General features: G+C 43.6%; 1 protein-coding gene across 1 annotated transcript in view; it reads right to left on the bottom strand.

The window, feature by feature from the left end:
• Positions 1-16,590, bottom strand: part of GRM2 (glutamate metabotropic receptor 2) — a 78,860-nt gene extending 62,270 nt beyond the window's left edge. The window contains exon 1 of the mRNA XM_053377476.1: positions 15,764-16,590. The gene's annotated coding sequence lies outside the window, so the exon portion shown is untranslated. The remainder of the gene's footprint in view (positions 1-15,763) is intronic.
• Between the last annotated feature and the right edge of the window lie 2,086 nt (positions 16,591-18,676).

The following is an 18,676-nucleotide window of genomic DNA, read 5'->3' as shown; positions in this document are numbered from 1 at the left end:
CAATTTAACCTTAACACACTGTCGCTTCTTCTTGGGGGTGGGTGAAACAGTCACTGAGAAATTATCATTCTGCCTTCTCCCCAATGTTCCTCTAGTCACATTTGCTTTCTTGGACCTCCGTTTTTAAACTCTAGAGGATGTTAATCCAGGCCACGGCTTGTACATTTTTCCTGTGTGCCAAGGTTACGGTGCCAGCAACCAGGAGAGCACAACTGACATCGCACTGATGGTCACAGGAGCCGGTGTGTGACAAGTACAGCTCCTCTACAAGCCTCACACCCCAGTGCTTCTGGTAAGTAAACCTGCTGGCCTTTCTGATTTTGCTTATTATTTTGCCTCACCGTGTGAGACACGGTAGACCTCAGCCTGCCACCTGATGTGAAGGAAAGGCGCAGAGGTGTCTATGATTAAACTTTCCAAGCTGGAAACTGCATCATCTGTAGAGTACCAATTCTGGGTCTATTTTTAGTAGAGCATAAAACAGCCCCAATGGGCCACTTTGCTCTGCGTTGGCTGCCCATAGCCAAAGCTGGCTGTTCAACACGCAGCAGAAGAGTGGCACCATCAGGGCAGGACTTTGGGGCAGCTGTCCAGGACCCCCCACCCAGGAGGAATCAAATGAGCAGGAGGCCATAGAGCATTTTGTCCATTAGGGCAAAAGGAACAGTGTCCCGCCACCCTCAGTCTGCCCTCAGCCGGCACCCACCTGCCAACCTTCTTACTTACAGCCAGTCTCAGGGATTGGCTCTTCATGTCAGCTTTCTGCTCCTTAGTCTCAGTGTTACCCTGACAGAACTCAGAAGGGAGCAGGATGGGCTTCCCTGCCTTTTGCCCCCCGCCCAGTTCCAAATATCACTAGCTGTCACTGGCAGGAGGGTCCCCAAGTGCAGCAAGACTGGCTTAACACATTCTGAGAAATGAAGTAAGATGTATTAAAATACCTCACCCATTCTCCACACCTACATCACGAAGACCATTCAGTCCAGCGCCTAAGATTACCCAGCTGCACCACTGCAGCAGAATAAGGTGCTAAATAAGGAGATGGTAGTATGTTGAAGTGGTTGAATGGGCTGTACATATTATTACACAGGAGAGCGTTAAAAATGATAAACACGGCACCACAATGCAACCCCTTGCAGGCAGAAAATTACATTTAAGTGCAAAATTGTCTATTTTGCTATTTTCTATTGGTGTGGAGGCTTTTTTAAAACTTATGAATGCACCCCAAAATTTCATCCTCTGCTCTCAGTTTGAAGTGCTGCAGTTCGTTTCAACCCCTCAGCATGTTAGAACATCTTATTCAACACCTAAATAAGCAAAGCATTAGGATCAAGCATCAAAGCAGATCACTACGCACCCCAGTAGATGAGGCTCCTCCATAGATAAGGCTGCCAGCTTCAAACCCAAGGGGTGGGCAGCTCAGCCAGGAGACCTATTTTGAGTCTCCTGATGCCAATCTCTCTCCAGTAGCAGAGACAGAGGAAAGGAAACAGAGAGCTTGTGTGGTGTAGTGGTTAGAGGGTTGAACTGGGACCTAGGGGAGCACGGCACAAGTGCCCGCTTGGCCATGAAGCTGACTGGCTGAAATTGGGCCAGTCACCATCTCTCAGTCTAGCCAACCTCACAGTGTCATTGTGAAGGGTAATACGGAAAAGGGGAGAACCACATATGTCACCTTGAACTCCTTGAAGGAAAAAGGTGGGGTGGAAATGCAATAATAAACAAAACAATTAAAAACAAAACTTTGTTGTGCATTTCTGGTTTCAAATGAAGGCATAAGAAGGGACCCTGGCATATGTCCCAGTCACATCATAGTTGCTCCGTTCATCTTCTCAGCCTTTCCCATCCTGCATCTTCCATGGTGACTACAGTAGACCATTCCAGAGCTGCCATGGAGGGGAAGACTGAATGAGATATAAATAGAACAGAAACAGCTTTCTTGAATTAAACATTTGCTGAATACCCCATGACCTTTCCCTTGTTAATGGCATGATGGGGCAGTCAGGCATGTCCTGGCAGTCCATGCAGAATTGTTGGCCTATTGCATTTCATAAATATGGTGAAACATAATGCTTAAGGAACAGGAGACCTGATCAGATGAACTCAAACAGGCAATACAGCAGCAAAATGGGAAGGGTGAGATACATGCAAAGTGGGTTGAAATCATGCAAGTTCAGGCCTGTGGGGAGCTCAGAGGAGGCTGAAAGACATAATAACTGAGTACGGATATTATTTCTCTCCTCATTGCAGGGAGCCCTGGTTTTGCTCCTGATTAGTCTCACAGCAATGGCTTCTGGCTCTGCACTGAGCATCAGTTGCAGCATCAGGGGTAGACTTAAATAACAAGGAACAGAGACTGCATCTGGTCCATGTTGACAGAGCTACCTCTGCTTTTAGCATTGTGGGGAGGATAATAAACAGCCCATCAACAATGCATCTTGCCTTCATATCTCACTTAGCAAGATGGGACTCACACAACACCATGAGGTAGCTGAATGGACCAGGATAATTACTTCAGCAGAAGATTCTCATTGGCTTGGTAAGGTGACAAGGGAAAATGAGTAAAAGTGGGAGTCAGTACTTTGGTCTCTGGGGCTCAATCAGGTCATGGAAGGATCTCCAAGTTTAGGGGAATCACGTGTCCAGCAAAGTTATGGAAGGATTCTGTTCAGACCTAATGACTCTTCCTTGGAAACGTGTGAACTTCAAATTGCCGCATCATTTCTGTATTTAATTTGCATGTAAGTAATTTAATCTGCATGGGATTTGAATGCATGTATTGGATGCCAAGTCAAGGCTGATGGAGCTTTTGCACTTCTCATGGGGTTGCACAGGTGGAGCGAGATATCAATGATTCTACAGACTGGGCAGCATTTCAATGTAAGGAAGCACGTTCCTGGAAGCATGACCTACCCCCATCTCCCTAGGGCCTCAATCCAGCCAGTTGGGTTGACCAGAAGATTTGTAGTCCCTTTCAGGTTGAGATTAAAATTGTGATGCAGCTCCTCAAAATCATGAGATGATTGAAATCAAGACATCTAGGAAAGAAATAGGGGTTGTCCTTCTTTTGCATCCAGATTCCAGAGGCTTCATGAACACTCTTTCATCCCTGTTTGAGAGGAGTTTATTTGTGCAGGAAACTGGTATATAGATTTAACCAAAAAAAGAAATTGCACTGAAATAAATCATGTTATTGGAACCACATGACTCCATTTGTCATCTGGTTTGCTTTCAGAACAATTCAATGTGCTGGTTGAATTACCTTTAAGGTCCCAAATGGCTTAGGGGCAGCACCTATCATGTGAACTTGCCCACTCTCTGAAATCCATGGGGGAAATTGTACCATTTGATGGGAATATGCGATGACAGAGTCTTCTCTGTTGCTGTGCCCAGGCCTTGGTCATCTTTGGTTCCCTCTTGGATGATGCCCCATTTCAGGGGGAATATTTTCCGTTTGTGGCAGACTTTTGGTCTTCCTCCACCCCACCCCCACCCCTCCTTTAGTATCACCTGCTTTTAGATTCTCTGTTGCTTTGTATTTCTTATTTTTGTTTTCATTTATATGCATGTGTTTTTATTGTTTGTTACCATTACCTGACAACAGTGGAGAGTACTAAGTACTTGAGAGCAGACGCAATAGGACAAAACAGATGAATGTCTAGGAGTGGAGGCATCAAGTTGCATATTTTATGGATATTTTGCACTGAAACTTGGGGAGAAAAAAAGACTTTGGTTATTTTAAAACTTAATGTATCTTAACTGAGTGCAGAAATGTTGGTACCATTCCCATAAGAAAGATTCCCTGTTCCCAAGAGCAGAAAAACAGGCATCTAAAATTTCAAGTAATGCAGAAGTACCTATGGACTGATCCAGTCTGTCCCTTTGAAATATACTTGGAATCGAGAGTGGATTTCATGCTCTTTATTCAGCTCATAGTGGTGAGGAGGAATGAAATTTCCCCCAAAATATCTGCTTTATACACATTATTTACACAATGGGCTGCACGTGATTGGCTAATTCCGGGATTCTCCTGTAGGCCAATCAGGTTGTGGATTCACTTCCGCCTGGAGCTGGATTGGCTCCTGCAGACCAATCATACTGCTGCATTCTGAATCCTATTGTTCTAGGACCAATCAGACTGCTGCATTCTGAATCCTATTGTTCTAGGACCAGTCAGAAAGCTGCATTTTGGATCCTATTCAACTCAGTACATAACACCCTTGAAAGTGGTAATTATATGTGTGCGTATGAAAGATTGTGTGAGAGCTGGACTAGGATCTGGAAGACGCAGGGGCAGCTGGTTCCGTTTTGCCGCCTGAGATGGAGTGAAAAGGTGCCACACCACCACAGCCTCACTTGTTGGGTTTTTTCCGGGGGAGGCTTCCAGCAAGATCACACAGAACTCTCACGAGATCGTGTTGGAAGCCACCACAGCTGCTACTCGACCCTCGCAGCAAAGTTCACTTGGGTAACTTTGGGCCTTGGGCCATCCACCAACTCTCAGCCTAAACTGGATAACTGTGAGGATAATATGAAGAAGGCAAGAGCCATCTGGGCTACCTTGAGCTTCTTGGAGGAGAGATAGCATCTAAATGCAATGAATAAACAAAGACTAGGGGCCAGTGAAGTGTGTGTGTGTGTGTGTGTGTGTGTGTGTTAGAGAAAGGATGTTCTAATCATGAGAAGAGGATGTGGTATGGAACCGGATTGTCCCTCTTCATTAGTAAGTTGAGTAGATGGAGGAGGAGGAGGAGGAGGAGGAGGAGGAGGAGGAGGAGGAGGAAGAGGAAGAGGAAGAAGAAGAAGAAGAAGAAGAAGAAGAAGAAGAAGAAGAAGAAGAGATAAATAGCTGCATTCATTTGAATGTTTTTATTGATATGTGCCTAAGTTCCCAGGGGATTAACAAGCAATAGGCACTATAATACTGGCACTAACAAGATTTAGTTGATTAACCATCTGCCTTGTTGTAAACAATTGATTACACTTAAATAAATTTGCCTATCTCTAAGGACTAAAAACAGGCACCTTTCCCATGATGTTGAAGGCAGAGTGCGAGAACTAGCAGCCTAGCAGGAAAAATATTTTTAAAATATGCTATTCCAATTCTCTTTTACTTAACCTGTCCAAGCTAGGACAACTTGCTTGCAGTCCAGGATGTTAGTCTTCTAACTACCGCAGTTTGGCTATGCACAGAATACTTCACAGAATGGAGACTGAGGGGCAGTCATCTTTATTTTGGGCTGTTACAGCATTTGAGATGTTCCTCCCAGCCCGTTATTTGTTTTAACACAAATGGAATGTTGGTTGATCAGTTCATCTACCCTAAAAGCCTGACGTAGGAGAGCTAGAGAAGGATGTGTTACTGAGTCTCAAATGGCTTAGATCAGGGAATAGGGCAGTCACCAGGCTAGAGAGAGAGAAAATATGTGATTGGATGCTGTTCCTGAGATACTGCAAACATGATGTTGAGGGAGATTCCAAAGCAGGTGAAATGAGGCTTGTGCCAAAAATCTTGAAAATTTATTACTTCTTTAGATCATTTATATACTGTCATTTGCACAAGCCACAGAAAAGTTTATGATAGGCAAATAGATTTTAAAGCCTATAAAATCACACAATACATATTACAAATCACAATACATATTACTAGTAGCAGCTGCAACCAGCCATCTCCTTCATCAAATGCCTGCCAAAAAAGATGAGTCTTAACTAGCTGCCTAAAATGGCAAGCAGATGGAGCCAGATGCAGGTCAGTGGAGGTGGGGCGTTCCACATAGGTGGAGCCATCACGGAAAAAGCCCTTTCCTAGCCCCCTGTCCTCATGAGAAGAGAAGACCTCATGAGAAGAGAAGACTCCCTGGAAAAGACCCTGCTGTTGGGAAAGATGGAGGGCACAAGGAGAAAGGGACGGCAGAGGACGAGATGGTTGGACAGTGTTCTCGAAGCTACCAGCATGAGTTTGACCAAACTGCGGGAGGCAGTGGAAGACAGAAGTGCCTGGTGTGCTCTGGTCCATGGGGTCACGAAGAGTCGGACACGGCTAAATGACTAAACAACAACAACAAGCCCCCTGTACCATGCACCTCTTATTAAGGCCTCATCTGCTGATCTTGGAGCACGTGGCTCAATATGAAAGGTGTTCCTGCAGAGATGATTTTTTTTTTTACTATTTGTTGGATGGGTGGGGTTGGGTGGGGAGAGTGAAATGAATCTCCAGGAAATATCAGGGCTGGGAAATAAATATGTTAAAATTATTTGGGACACAAGCTTGCTAACTACCTGTTTTCTCTTTGTGGGGCAGGGAGTGTGTCCCTTGCCTTTTAATATAAAAAAACACAGGCTCTCTCTGCAGTTTCTTGCCAGCTGAACTTCCTGAAATGCCTTGGGACTGATGGGACTTCCCATTGCATCTTGCCACTTCCAGGGCATTCCAGAAACTATGGCTGTCGGGAAGTGGCACCAGGCTCTCTCCACAGCTTCCCAGTCATCACATTTCTGGGCAAGACCCAGGGAAGTGAACAAGAGCCCACTCTAAAAAAAAAATCAGAGAAATATATTCCCCAGCCAAGAAGGTAGCAGAAAACTGGTGACAGTTTTCACAGCAGGAGATTATGAAGTACCACCTTGCTGGTTTATTTAGAAGTTGGTGCTACAGGTAATGATGGCAATGACGCTTGGATTAATTTGTAGCTCTCAAGTAACCTTATGTTAGCCCTATGACACCTTGCTCTTATCCCCACTTACAGAACAACCCACACAATTCAAATTACAGAATAACAGGACTCAAAGGAATTGCCTTTAGTTGTTGACCTATTTATCCCACTTCCTCTGATAGGATTGTGGCAGCCTACAACAGGAATAACGTCAACATTTTGAATTCGTTCCTGTTGTAGGTTGCTCTGAGATTATCCCTGTGATGGGTTTATAATTAAATAAAGTCAGAAAATGTCAAGATTGTTTAACTATTATGAAAAGAAGCATCATAATATCAAATGACTACTATGACCAGAAAAGATTTTATGCACATGTCCTAATAAACCACCTCAATAGAGCGCCGAAGTTCACAAAACATTTGCCTAGATCAAATTGCCTAGAACAAAACAAACAAAAGCCTGTGGAACAATTAGAGCTGGAAATTCCATAGAACTGGGGCCACTACTGAGAAAGCCCTGCTGCATCTATCTGCCTTTGGGCTACAAGCTGATTTTAATAGTTGGACAGCCTCTTCTGGGGAAGAAATATTGCCTCAGAACTGGCAGAGCTATCTGGATCAAAACCAGCATTCTGTAATGGGCCCAGAAGCCAACTGGCACCCAGTGTTGTTGACAAAAGCTTGACTGAATGTGTTCTCTTTCTCCTACTGTTGTTAACAATCAGGCTGCTTCTGAACTGTTTCAAGCACAGCCTCCTAAGAAGTGTATTGCAGTAAATTATCCTTAAGGCTACATAGGCAGAAATAATGGGTGTCAGGACCTAGATCTCAGAAAGACCCTGATCTGCAAATAACAGAACTGTCAGAACTGTGAGCCATGGCTGTTAGTCACTGACAAGCCTGGAAATCTGCCCTGCCAGAGGTAGGGACATTCTGGTTCTAGTGGACAGTGCCTTCTTTCCTACAGACCATCTGGATTTCCCACCATCATTTCCATCTTGTTTAGATTCAGGCACAACATGTTCACTCTCATCCACACAGCTTGTTCAAGTGTATGAAGGGTTTTTTAAAATAATTACTTAATACTTAATACTTAACATAATACTTATATTCTTGCTTTGCTAGGCATGCTTTGATGTCAATGAATGGTTGGATTCTTATTGGTGAATGAAGAAGAAATGCTGCTTTCTCGCTTATACTCAGTTTGCCTTGGCCTTATACAACTAGCAAGGAATAGGGGCCAGAGTCTATGCTGCCTTACATCTCAACCTAATCTGCCAGTTCCAAACAGAGGGACGTAGTAGCACAGCTCATACGTAGAATCAAGGCAGGCCCTGACCACTTGCCATTAACCACTTTTTAAAAAATACACTGCCAAATCCCTTAAGATTTGCCTTCTAGCCCTTCTAAACTGTTTAAACATTTGCTGTATTCACAGGGAAAGAATGAATTGTATTCAAAGCAGCACTGCAAGGATCCTTCTGCAACGAAACCTTCTTACAACAATTATGTGACCATCTCAAGGAGGTAGAGAAGATAGACTGAGGAGTGATTTGACTTCTGACCCCCCTGGTCCCAGCCAAGCACTGTGTCTGCCTTTAATGTCAGGAGGTAGACAACCTTGATTTCATTCTGGTGGCAAGGAGGCAGAACCCAGGAGGCAAGGGGGGTGGCATAGAGGGAGAGGGAGAAGAGAGTGGTAGAAATTGTATCAATGTGTTGAACTAAGTGAGAGACTCGGGAAACTAGATAGAGGAGACAGTCACAGAGAAAGGACATGGTTTGAGGGACCTCCCCCCCAACACACACACACAAAGTGATGCAGCACATAGAGCAAGGAGTTAAAGCATGAGAAAGCACATTTAGTCTGCAGAAATAAAGCCTTCATTTTTAACAAAACTCTGGACTTTTCATTAACAGCAAACACTGTTAGAAACATGGTGGCAGGTGTTTAACAACAGGACCCCCTGTGGAGCAAGAAAAAAGAGGGGGGAGTGCCCCTCCCACTTTTGATCTTGCCCTGCCTGCCACTAGCTCTAACTCCTGCTCCCAGCCAGCATGTGATGCTACACAGGAAAAAAAAACCCTTTCCCAGCTTTGCTTTATATCCACCCACTCTTTGAGGGAGTCTTCATGGATGCTGGTCTCACACAATTTTGAAGACAGCTTTTAAAACCGGACCTCAATTTTTTTAAAAAAAATTACAGTGTGAATTTCTCCTGTGTTAACAATCCAAATACAAAGGAGAAGGCAGGAATTCAAATGTTGAAACTTAATCAAATTTTAATTGCCATTCAGCAAAATGTGCATAGAAGAGATTCAGAACTCAGCCACAGTACCTGGCTCCTCCTGGTGAAGTAGTGGTTATCTTTATCTTGTTACACCTGACAGATGGGTTGTATCCTGTTATATTTGTATCCCTTGAATGGAAACGTGTTGATGATATTTGAACACATTTGTTTATGTGCAAAAATATGTATATATGCATCGATACAGATATGGCTATTTAGATATGGATATAATCAACAGCAGTAAATCCACCCACAAAATGTAAACAACTACCAGATATCATCGAAGCACAATTTGACAACAAGCTACAAGCATGGAAAGTTTCCTTGCAGTGCACCCAGTTAGAACAGAAGTTCTGAAACCGTGATCCATGTGGACTGGGGGTGGACTGCTAGCTCCATTTAGGTGGTCCAATAAAAGGTTGTGGAAAAGTTGAGAAAATTTGTAGAATCATAGACTCATAGAATCATAGAGTTGGAAGAGACCACAAGGGCCATCGAGTCCAACCCCCTGCCAAGCAGGAAACACCATCAGAGCACTCCTGACATATGGTTGTCAAGCCTCTGCTTAAAGACCTCCAAAGAAGGAGACTCCACCACACTCCTTGGCAGCAAATTCCACTGTCGAACAGCTCTTACTGTCAGGAAGTTCTTCCTAATGTTTAGGTGGAATCTTCTTTCTTGTAGTTTGGATCCATTGCTCCGTGTCCGCTTCTCTGGAGCAGCAGAAAACAACCTTTCTCCCTCCTCTATGTGTACTTGTACTTGTATATTTGTACGTGGCCCTGCATTTGATTCCCCACCACCACCACCAACAGGAGAGATTGGCTCCATTTTGATTAAGGCTGGATTAACCAACATGCTAACATTAGCCTGTGATGTTCATAATATGATGCTGGGGCTGATTCTGGGAGTTTCTGCAAAATATATGTTCTTTCATCGAGCTCTGACTGCTCTCCAAATGGTTAAAGCTACAAATCTCCACCTCTCCTTCAGCAACTGAGACAACACAGCCAGCCAAACAGCCAGTCCATGAGGAGGATATAGTTGTTTTGTTATATAGGATCAACAAATATATATTCAGCAACTAAACATTAAAGTTTTCAAGGAAGCATGCAGGTTGCAAAACTTGAACCCTGGTCTCGATACAAATATTCATTCTGCAGGCAAGAAATATGCTCACAGAGGCAAACTACATGATACACAGAAAACTGCAAAAGCATAGCAAAACTGACAGTTTCTTCTCCTAGGCAAAGCAGCTTCAGAAAGGGATGTTGTGAAGTGGCAAAGTGCAGGGTGTGCTTAATTCATCCCATGACAGGTGTATTTTCTCCATTTCAACTTCCCCAATCGTCTCTCCACTTACAGGATTCCGGACATGTATCTGTAAATTTATGAGATTGCACGCATCTGGAAACTGGCTGCAGAGTTGCAGAAGGCAGGTATCTGGCAGGAAAGAGTTAAGTGCATGAGCACACCAACTGCTTCTCTCCTACAGACTGTGCTCACAAACCTCCTTTCTATAGAAGCAGCAGCTATTTAGGTTTCTATTTCCTACATTCTCATGTAACAAGTAGCTTGTTTCACAGAGACAGAATCAATCGGCTCTTAGATTGGAACCAATGCTTTCTCCATAATCTATTAGGACACCAAAGCAAATATTCTGGAGATAGCTCCTGTTTCACTTCCTCATAAGTGTTGCTGGGAACAAGGCACCCATTGGGTATCCTACCCTTTTGCAATGGATTGTGATAGTCAACAATCATGTCTCAGAAAATGTTACAATAAATTAGAAGGGAAGCCCTTTGGTATCCAGTAGTCACTGATCCAAAATTGACCCTTGTTGGCCTGCTGTCTGTAGTTCTAGGAAATATTCACTGCCCTGTGGAGGTCGTGCAGCAACATATCCTCTTAGTGGGGATTAAGTGCTAGAGTAAAAGGTAAAGGTAAAGGACCCCTGGATGGTTAAGTCCAGTCAAAGGCGACTATGGGGTTGTGGTGCTCATGTCGCTTTCAGGCTGAGGGAGCCGGTGTTTGTCGACAGACAGCTTTCTGGGTCATGTGGCCAGCATGACTAAACCGCTTCTGGTGCAATGGAACACCATGACAGAAACCAGAGCTCACGGAGACACCGTTTACCTTCCTGTCACAGCAGTACCTATTTATCTACTTGCACTTTGACGTGCTTTCGAACTGCTAGGTTGGCAGGAGCTGGGACAGAGCAATGGGAGCTCACTCTGTTGCGGGGATTCGAACTGCCAACCTTCCGATCAGCAAGCCCAAGAGACTCGGTGGTTTAGACCACAGTGCCACCCCCAGCCTGATGCACTGCAGATGTTTTGGACTACCCTTCCTTCCCATCAGACCCAATCATCATGGCCAAGGAACAGAGATGACAGAAGTTGTGTAGCTAAAAATATATGGGAAGCACCAGTTTAGCGAAGGCTGCTCTGGAGCGCAGAAAGTTTGTTCCAATCTGACAGAACAAAAAAGATGGTTTCTTCAAGACCCAGTGATAAAAATTTGACCTCTCGGTCTCCTTCTAGTCAAACATTTGTATAATGTCACATTTTAATATCTATTCCTGGAAGAACAACTGTCATAAAGACTTCCTTGCAACCAGAGGTTGCAAACAGATTATAAACACTCCACTTCACTGTCCCACTGATAGGCAAGGAAGGATCGCTGAGGTAATTTTACACTAAGAGAAAGCTGTAATTGGATCAGACCAATGGAATATTTAGCCCAGCTTTCCATTTTTTAATAAAGACTACTTCTGCCTGATTTAAATAAAATGTCTAACAGAATGAAGTACTGCCAGAGACATCCATTTACTATCAATCATTTGGAGCCTCCAGCATTTCTGTGCTTAGAAATCCATTCAGCAAGACGGCAGAGATGCCTTGGCCACCTTAATTAAAAGTCTTTGTCAATACGCCTCTCTTTTATGAACTTGCCTTGTTGCTGTTGTTGCTGTTGTTGTTTTAAATCCACTTGCACATAAGAATATACGAAGAGTCCTGCTGGACAAGACTAATGATTCTGTTCCTCACAGGGGCCAATCAGGCACCTCTGGGAAGCTCATAGGGAGGGCAGGAAGGCTGTTGCCCTCCCCTGTTGCTTTGCCCTCTCAGCAGCTGGTAAATCACATTCCATTGCAAAAGGATCCCAAGCGACAGTTTTGTGGGAAAGAGGGAGAAGAGCTCCTTTTGTTCACTTTGCTGCATGTTCATTTCAGTAGGTGCCCTCCAATTCTGGAATTTTGTAGAGGTGCAGTGGAAGAGCAGTTCAGGGGGGGATTTTTATTATTATTTTGTTTTCCTCTTTTGCCCCAGGCCATTCAGAATTGTGTACATCTCTATCCAATTCTCCCTTGGCTGTTACATATGTAAGAACATATTCTATAATAGATATTTCCCTGTTTCATTAGATTTGTCTTGGTAAGGTGGGGCTACCATAATCGATACACAAAACAGGGGATATAGATGGTCCAAGAGTTAATAAAAGGGCTCAGGGATACTGTATTGTCCTCTATTCGTTCCTTCTCTAAAAATGCTAATGCTCTATGTGTTGTTTTGAAGAACCATAACCTAATGATGCCCTATCCATGCAGTAGCAACAGGGCTCACTTGGCCATTTCTCTATTGCTGAGGCAGAACCAGTCTTCTAGGAAGCAGCGCTGTCCACCAACCTTTGGATCGACCTGTGGCTAGCTGCTTCCTATGGTTCCAGAAAAGCAGCGGGCATAGCAATCCTAGCCCTCATTGGGCAGCATTGGGGTGTGATGGAGCTCTGTAGACACCACTATATCTGCAGCCCTGCCACTCATGCTGGCTGACCGAGGGCGGAATGCAATGGGGTAGGCAAACCCCTGCTCCATGTTACACCAGCCTAGATGTCAAGTGATGGCACTTGGGGGGCACTTGGGATCCAGTAGGTTGCAGGCTGATTCAGCCTCTCCCCACAGATTGTTCTGTTTTGGGGGTCTCTGTGTGATACCACTCATGGGGATCCTGTCCATGGTGCTTCCATGATACTTCCACTCACTTGCATTTGGGGTGGGTGAAATAGGGGACTTCATGCTGAAGAGTGACACTAGCGTCACTCCACTGGCAGAGGCTGGCACAGCCCTTTTGGGCTGAGTGGAGACTGCCACCCCATTTCACCCTTTGGTTTCGCAGATCAGGGTTTGGCTACAGTCACAACTGGTAACTGTTATCAGGATCTCCATGTATGGCGAACTCTGGATTGTACTTTTACTTGTCACCGCTTTTAGATCCACTTGTAACATTAATTCCTGCTTAGTTTTTGCAAAACATGTGTTATGAGGGTGTTCAACTCCGTTTGGCCCTGCACTGTATATTGACTCAAGCAACAATTATTTTCATTATTTCTCAGTTCCTCTTAGGCCAACAGGTGTACCTCATTTGCCACAAGTGGATATGGCCCTGTTGTTTCCAGTGAGATAAACTGGCAGAGCCTTCTTCCCTAGACCTCACTCCACACACACCAATAAGATTCAAGAAACATTGTTTTATTTTTCAAATGTTATCCTGCCCTCCCTGTATGGTGCCTGAGGCAGCACCCATGGTGTTTTCCCATTTTATCTTCACAAAAATCCTGCTAAGAGACTTCCTCTATGCCACTCCATAAGTGAACTTCATGACCAAGATAGGATTTGAATCCAAGTTATCATCAGTTCAGGTCTCACACTCTATACCATGCACCACTCCACTCTCAGAATCATAGAACTATAGGGTTGGAATGGACCCAAAGGATCATCCCCTGAAAAGCAGGAATCACAGCTAACACTCAACTTTAATATAAACTTAAGATGTATTCCTGGATCAGGGCCATGCAATAAGAAATTGCCCCAGTTGGCAATGCTCTTCCCTTAAGGCCGTTTGGATATCTGCCTCCATACACTTGTGGTCAAAAATCTCTGCCAAGACCCTTCTAAGATCTATAAGTGTCTAGAAGGACATCAGTGGTACATCGTTGTGAGGGCAGGAGCCATGTATCTTTTACATAAGAGCAATGGCAACAAGCAAGCTGCCACACAGCGCTTCAATCTCCTGCTTCTCTGCCTTGTTCTCACCCACCCACCAAATATTAGAGTTCTAAGGCTTGGGTTTTGGTGGTGATCTGCATTCAAAAACATGCAAGGAGATTCTGAGGGCAAGAACTAGGCTCCCATGTCTCCTTGCTTAATTGACACCATCAGTCATTTCAATGCATCACCCCAAAAGAGACATTCTGTAGGGGCAGCTTTCTGAGTGGGAGATGCTCTGTCAGTCGTTGTCTGATGGATGGCAGTCCAGGGTGATTTTAAATTCACGCAAATTAATTCAGACTGCTTTTCAGAGTAGCTGGTCAAACAGAACATTTGAAAGACACCAGTGGGGAAATGGACATCAGACTTTCTATTTTTGCAAGCATTCATTGGTTTGTTTTTAAAGGAAGCAATGCAATAAGTTAGACCTTGCTCGTTTATGAAATAGAATCAACTTTTTGGAAAGGTATTTGAGCTTTTTTAAATTCAGTGAATGATAAATAATGCTCTTTGTTTAACATGTCTTACAGTGTGGGCTTCATCTGGCTATTTCTTTTGAGCTGAGAGACAATCTACCTTACATCCTCTCCCTTAGGAGTTCGTTAAATGTTCTAGCACTCTATTCTTTAGCTTGCCTCTGGCTCTAGATTATAAAGGATATCCCTGCTGGGAACCAAGAAAGAAGGAAGGAAGGGAGGAAGGGAGGGAGGGAGGAAGGAAATAGAAAGAAAGAACTTTTCCTGTTCTCAATCTTGATTTTACCTAACTTGTTAATTGTTTTGTGACTTTTTTGACTTACTGTTAGTATAGAAAAATGAGAAGAAATAGATTTTTATTTCCAAATTCCTGTGGAGGACATTCACATATGAGGCAAAATGTAACCTGGTAAAAGTATTAAACCAAGAAATATGAACACTTACTTATAAGTTAGAATGAAGTGGCAAGGTGTTACAGGTTTGGGACAGTGGAAGCAAACCCGTGTGTTCATGCTTGCTTCCTCCTGTCAACATCTTCTCATTTCTTAAATTGCAAATGCTTCAATTTTTTAACATACATCTTGAAAAGCTAATTGTTTGGGGTATTATCAAACACTTTTATTTTTACCCCCACATTTGTCTTCTAAAGTATCAGTGAATAGCTAGAATCGCAGAAAATCATCAAATAGGGTCACCACTGTGATACAGCTGATAGTAATGTTAAACACACACACAAAATTCCTTTCCTAGAAGCACCAGTTACAAAACTTAATGTTGTTGTTGTTGCTGCTGCTGCTGCTGTTTGCTACCTGTGAGATCTCAAATAGTGGTTCTCACATCCTGGATCAAGCTCATACAATGAGCTCTGAAGTGGATTGGTATGTCTTCCAAATTAAACTTTGAAAGATAATTAATTACCAGAAATGGTTGTGGGCGTTTGGCAGAGAGACAACTAGCTTCCAGTGCAATCTTCTATTAGCTTCTAAATCTGTTGGGAAGAATAGGATTAGATGCCAAGGATATCTATAGGATTAAAAAGCAACGTGTTGGACTAATTCATCCCACCACAACCAAATGCCAGAGACTGGCGGGGGAGGAAAGGAGGACAGACGGGAAATAACAGAAAATATCAGTTTGATGATGCGAGATAAGAGCAAGAAATAGCACTGTAAAGCCTTCAGAACCCTCTCGAAAAAGAAGCACTGTATAGCCGCATGTTTCAGAAAATGACAAAATAAAGAGGCACGGCTTCGAATTCCACTCATTGTCGGCATTTTTGAATAACAAAGCTTACCTTTGCAAAGCAGAGACACCTGTTAGGTGATGAGGAAGCGTCTCTCTTCTGTGCGAGGTTTCCCGGGCGAGCTGGGCAAAGATGCTCCGACTTTCTTTCTTCTGGCGGACTGGATGCCTGCTCCTTGCTGTAAAGATGCCGCCTCTGTCAAGTGCTGGAGGTGCTGCGCCTCCGAATCCTCTTCTCTTGCATAAGTAGCTGCCCACAGCTCTGGTGTTGAAAGCTCTTGATTTGCTTAGCGTACAAGCGGGTCTCTCGCTCGCCGCGATGCTCACACATTTGATTCACGTTTGAAACTCCTCCAAAGACGCTGATGTCAAGCAGCTTGCCAAGCATTTATTATCTCGGCAGGGAGCTGTCCGAATCCAGGGTGCTGAAATCAAACTCCCCGCGCGGGGGCCAGGAGCACAAAGCCTTCCCCGGAGGGAGCTGTCCAACAACGTGGTGCTAAATTCAAGCTCCCGGGGCAAGGGGGCTTCAGCATGCAATGCTTCGCGCAGGAAGCCAGAGCGAGCACACCCTCTGCTTAAATTATTTGCTCCCAGGATACCAAAGCGATGGAGGAAAGGTCTGAACCTTGTAAAGGGCTTTCATTTATTATGGTACTGATACTTCCTTCTGGTCGTCAGGATCAGTACTGATCCTTAGAAACAATAGGAAGGGGAAGAATGTTGTCCTGTTTGGATTCTGTAGGTGGATCCCAGTACAGAAACCACCATAAAGCCCCCCCCCCAAGCTTACTAAGGGACTGGAGGCAGCAGAGGGTTATCTCAGGATGCCTCTTCACAATCCTCAAGTGAAGTAACCTAAAGCTATAAATGCATGTTTGTGACAACATCTGTTAAACGTCCTGAAATTTCTAGCTTCAAGGGTTAAGGGTAAGAATGTAAATTAAGGCAAGTTATAAAATAAATATTAGGGAGAAGAAACGATAGGCAAGTAGACATAAGACCCAAAGCAGAAAGGCAAAGCCTTGCAGCATTTTTCACATGTAGCTGCTGGGATCTATTTTGTTGTTTCTAGAACCCCAAGATCCACCAGATGGAACCGAGTGCAAAATACTCAGAGAGAGAGGAAGACAGGGCACCCAGGAATTTGCTTTTAGTACCAAAATTGAACTCACTGTCCTTTCACACAAAAGTCCATTCTAGGTTCTCTCCAAACTTTCTCAATTTCAGCAGATCAATGTGGCATTTGAAAAAGTTGTTGCTATTGTTAAACAGCTGGGAGTCAGAAATCCTTCTTCAGCTACTGCAAACCACCCAGAGATCTACCAGATTAACTTCTGACAACCCCTACTGTAAGAAATGCACTTGCCTCTCTGGTGACGTCTCTTTCTAATTCCCATGAATTTGTGGGTAAATATGATGGTTCAGTATTTTAAGAGTTTGTCACCTCTAGTTAAATGCATCTCAGCTCTTCAGCATTTGTGTCCTCCCTTGCCTGAGCACCCAAATGATCTGTACCGGGAATCCATAAGAAACATATATTCCTTTAGAAAATATATAATAGATTTTTATATAGAAGAAACTAGCAGCAATTTTTAGCCCAGGATGAAAGAGCTTGAAATACCCCAGATTTAATTATGGAGGGGGGATCATTCTCTTAAGTTTAATCACATCCTACTGGTGGATAAAGCTATGGTTTGAACTTAATTTACTAAGTGAGCAGATCAGCTTGATGGTGTGGAAAGACAAATTATTCTCTTGAATTGCTCCCAGTCTAGGGATAGTTTGTGTTCAGGGCTGACATGTTTTCTCCCTTTCCTCATGTTAATAGCCTCTTTAATCAGCTACTAATTATGTGCAATGGGGAAACAATTCAGTCAACAGGCCATCTTTCCCTTTCCATTTTTAAAAAATCAATTGAATACCTTAAGTTGAGTACATCTACAGGACATGGGCCAAAATGTATTTATAATATATTATTAGTGATGTGCTCTCAGATGTTTAACATACGTGACTTTGAGCTCTAGGCTCCTGCAATACTCCCGTCCTTGAGTTTTTTCCTAGCAGAAGATCTCTTGGGAAAAGGGAGTAAAGCTCCTACATAGAGCTGCATATTGTCTCTTGAGGCCCTTATCTGGAATTGGGCACAGATTCATGACTTCTTGCTCTCCTACAGCTGTCATCACCAAGGCTGCTCACACACCATACATTTACAGTCCACACAGCCCAATAATCACGGGAGCTGTAGTTTACCTCTCACAGAGCCAGAATTCTAAATATCCCTGAACTACAGTTCCCAGGATTCTTGAAGGGAGGAAATGTGTTAGAAATGTATGGTGTGTACACAGATAGGTTCAAAATTTTAGGTCATCAGGAGTATATATTTTTGGTACTAAAAGAGAACCAGTGATTTCCAATCTGTTTTCAAAGCTCAGTTTATGGTACTAGTGCTTACCTATAAACCCTACATAGCCTGATATCCAGGAATTTGAAGGAACTCATCCCACATATACCTACCCAAACTTTGAGATCTTTCTGTTCTCCAAAGCTTTCTAGAGTTTTAAAGAGTTTACTAGCCTATTGTATTTAGCTACTGGTTTAGTGCCTTGTGGGATATCTTTGGGAGAGGAAAAGGTTAAGGAGGAAACCCTACACAAATCCAGAATGGAGTCCCTAAGATGGTTGGATGGCATCTTGTAATCCTCCTTCCAGCAACTCCTGCAGACAAGCTGGTGCCAAACGTATTACAGTCGTACCTTGGAAGTCAAACGGAATCTGTTCCGGAAGCTCCTGCAGCCAATTGGAAGCCATGGAAGCCCCGTTGGACATTCAGCTTCCAAAAATAGTTCGCAAACTGGAACAGTCACTTCCGGTTTTGCGGCGTTTGGGAGTCAAAACGTTTGAGAACTAAGCTGTTTGGAAACCAAGGTGCAACTGTACTTTGTTTTCCTTTGGACCACATCAG

The sequence above is a fragment of the Podarcis raffonei genome, chromosome 2 (assembly GCF_027172205.1).
Source record: "Podarcis raffonei isolate rPodRaf1 chromosome 2, rPodRaf1.pri, whole genome shotgun sequence".
Lineage (NCBI taxonomy): Eukaryota > Metazoa > Chordata > Lepidosauria > Squamata > Lacertidae > Podarcis > Podarcis raffonei.
The sequence above is the reverse complement of the archived record's forward strand: the minus strand, read 5'-3'. Positions and strand labels throughout refer to the sequence as shown.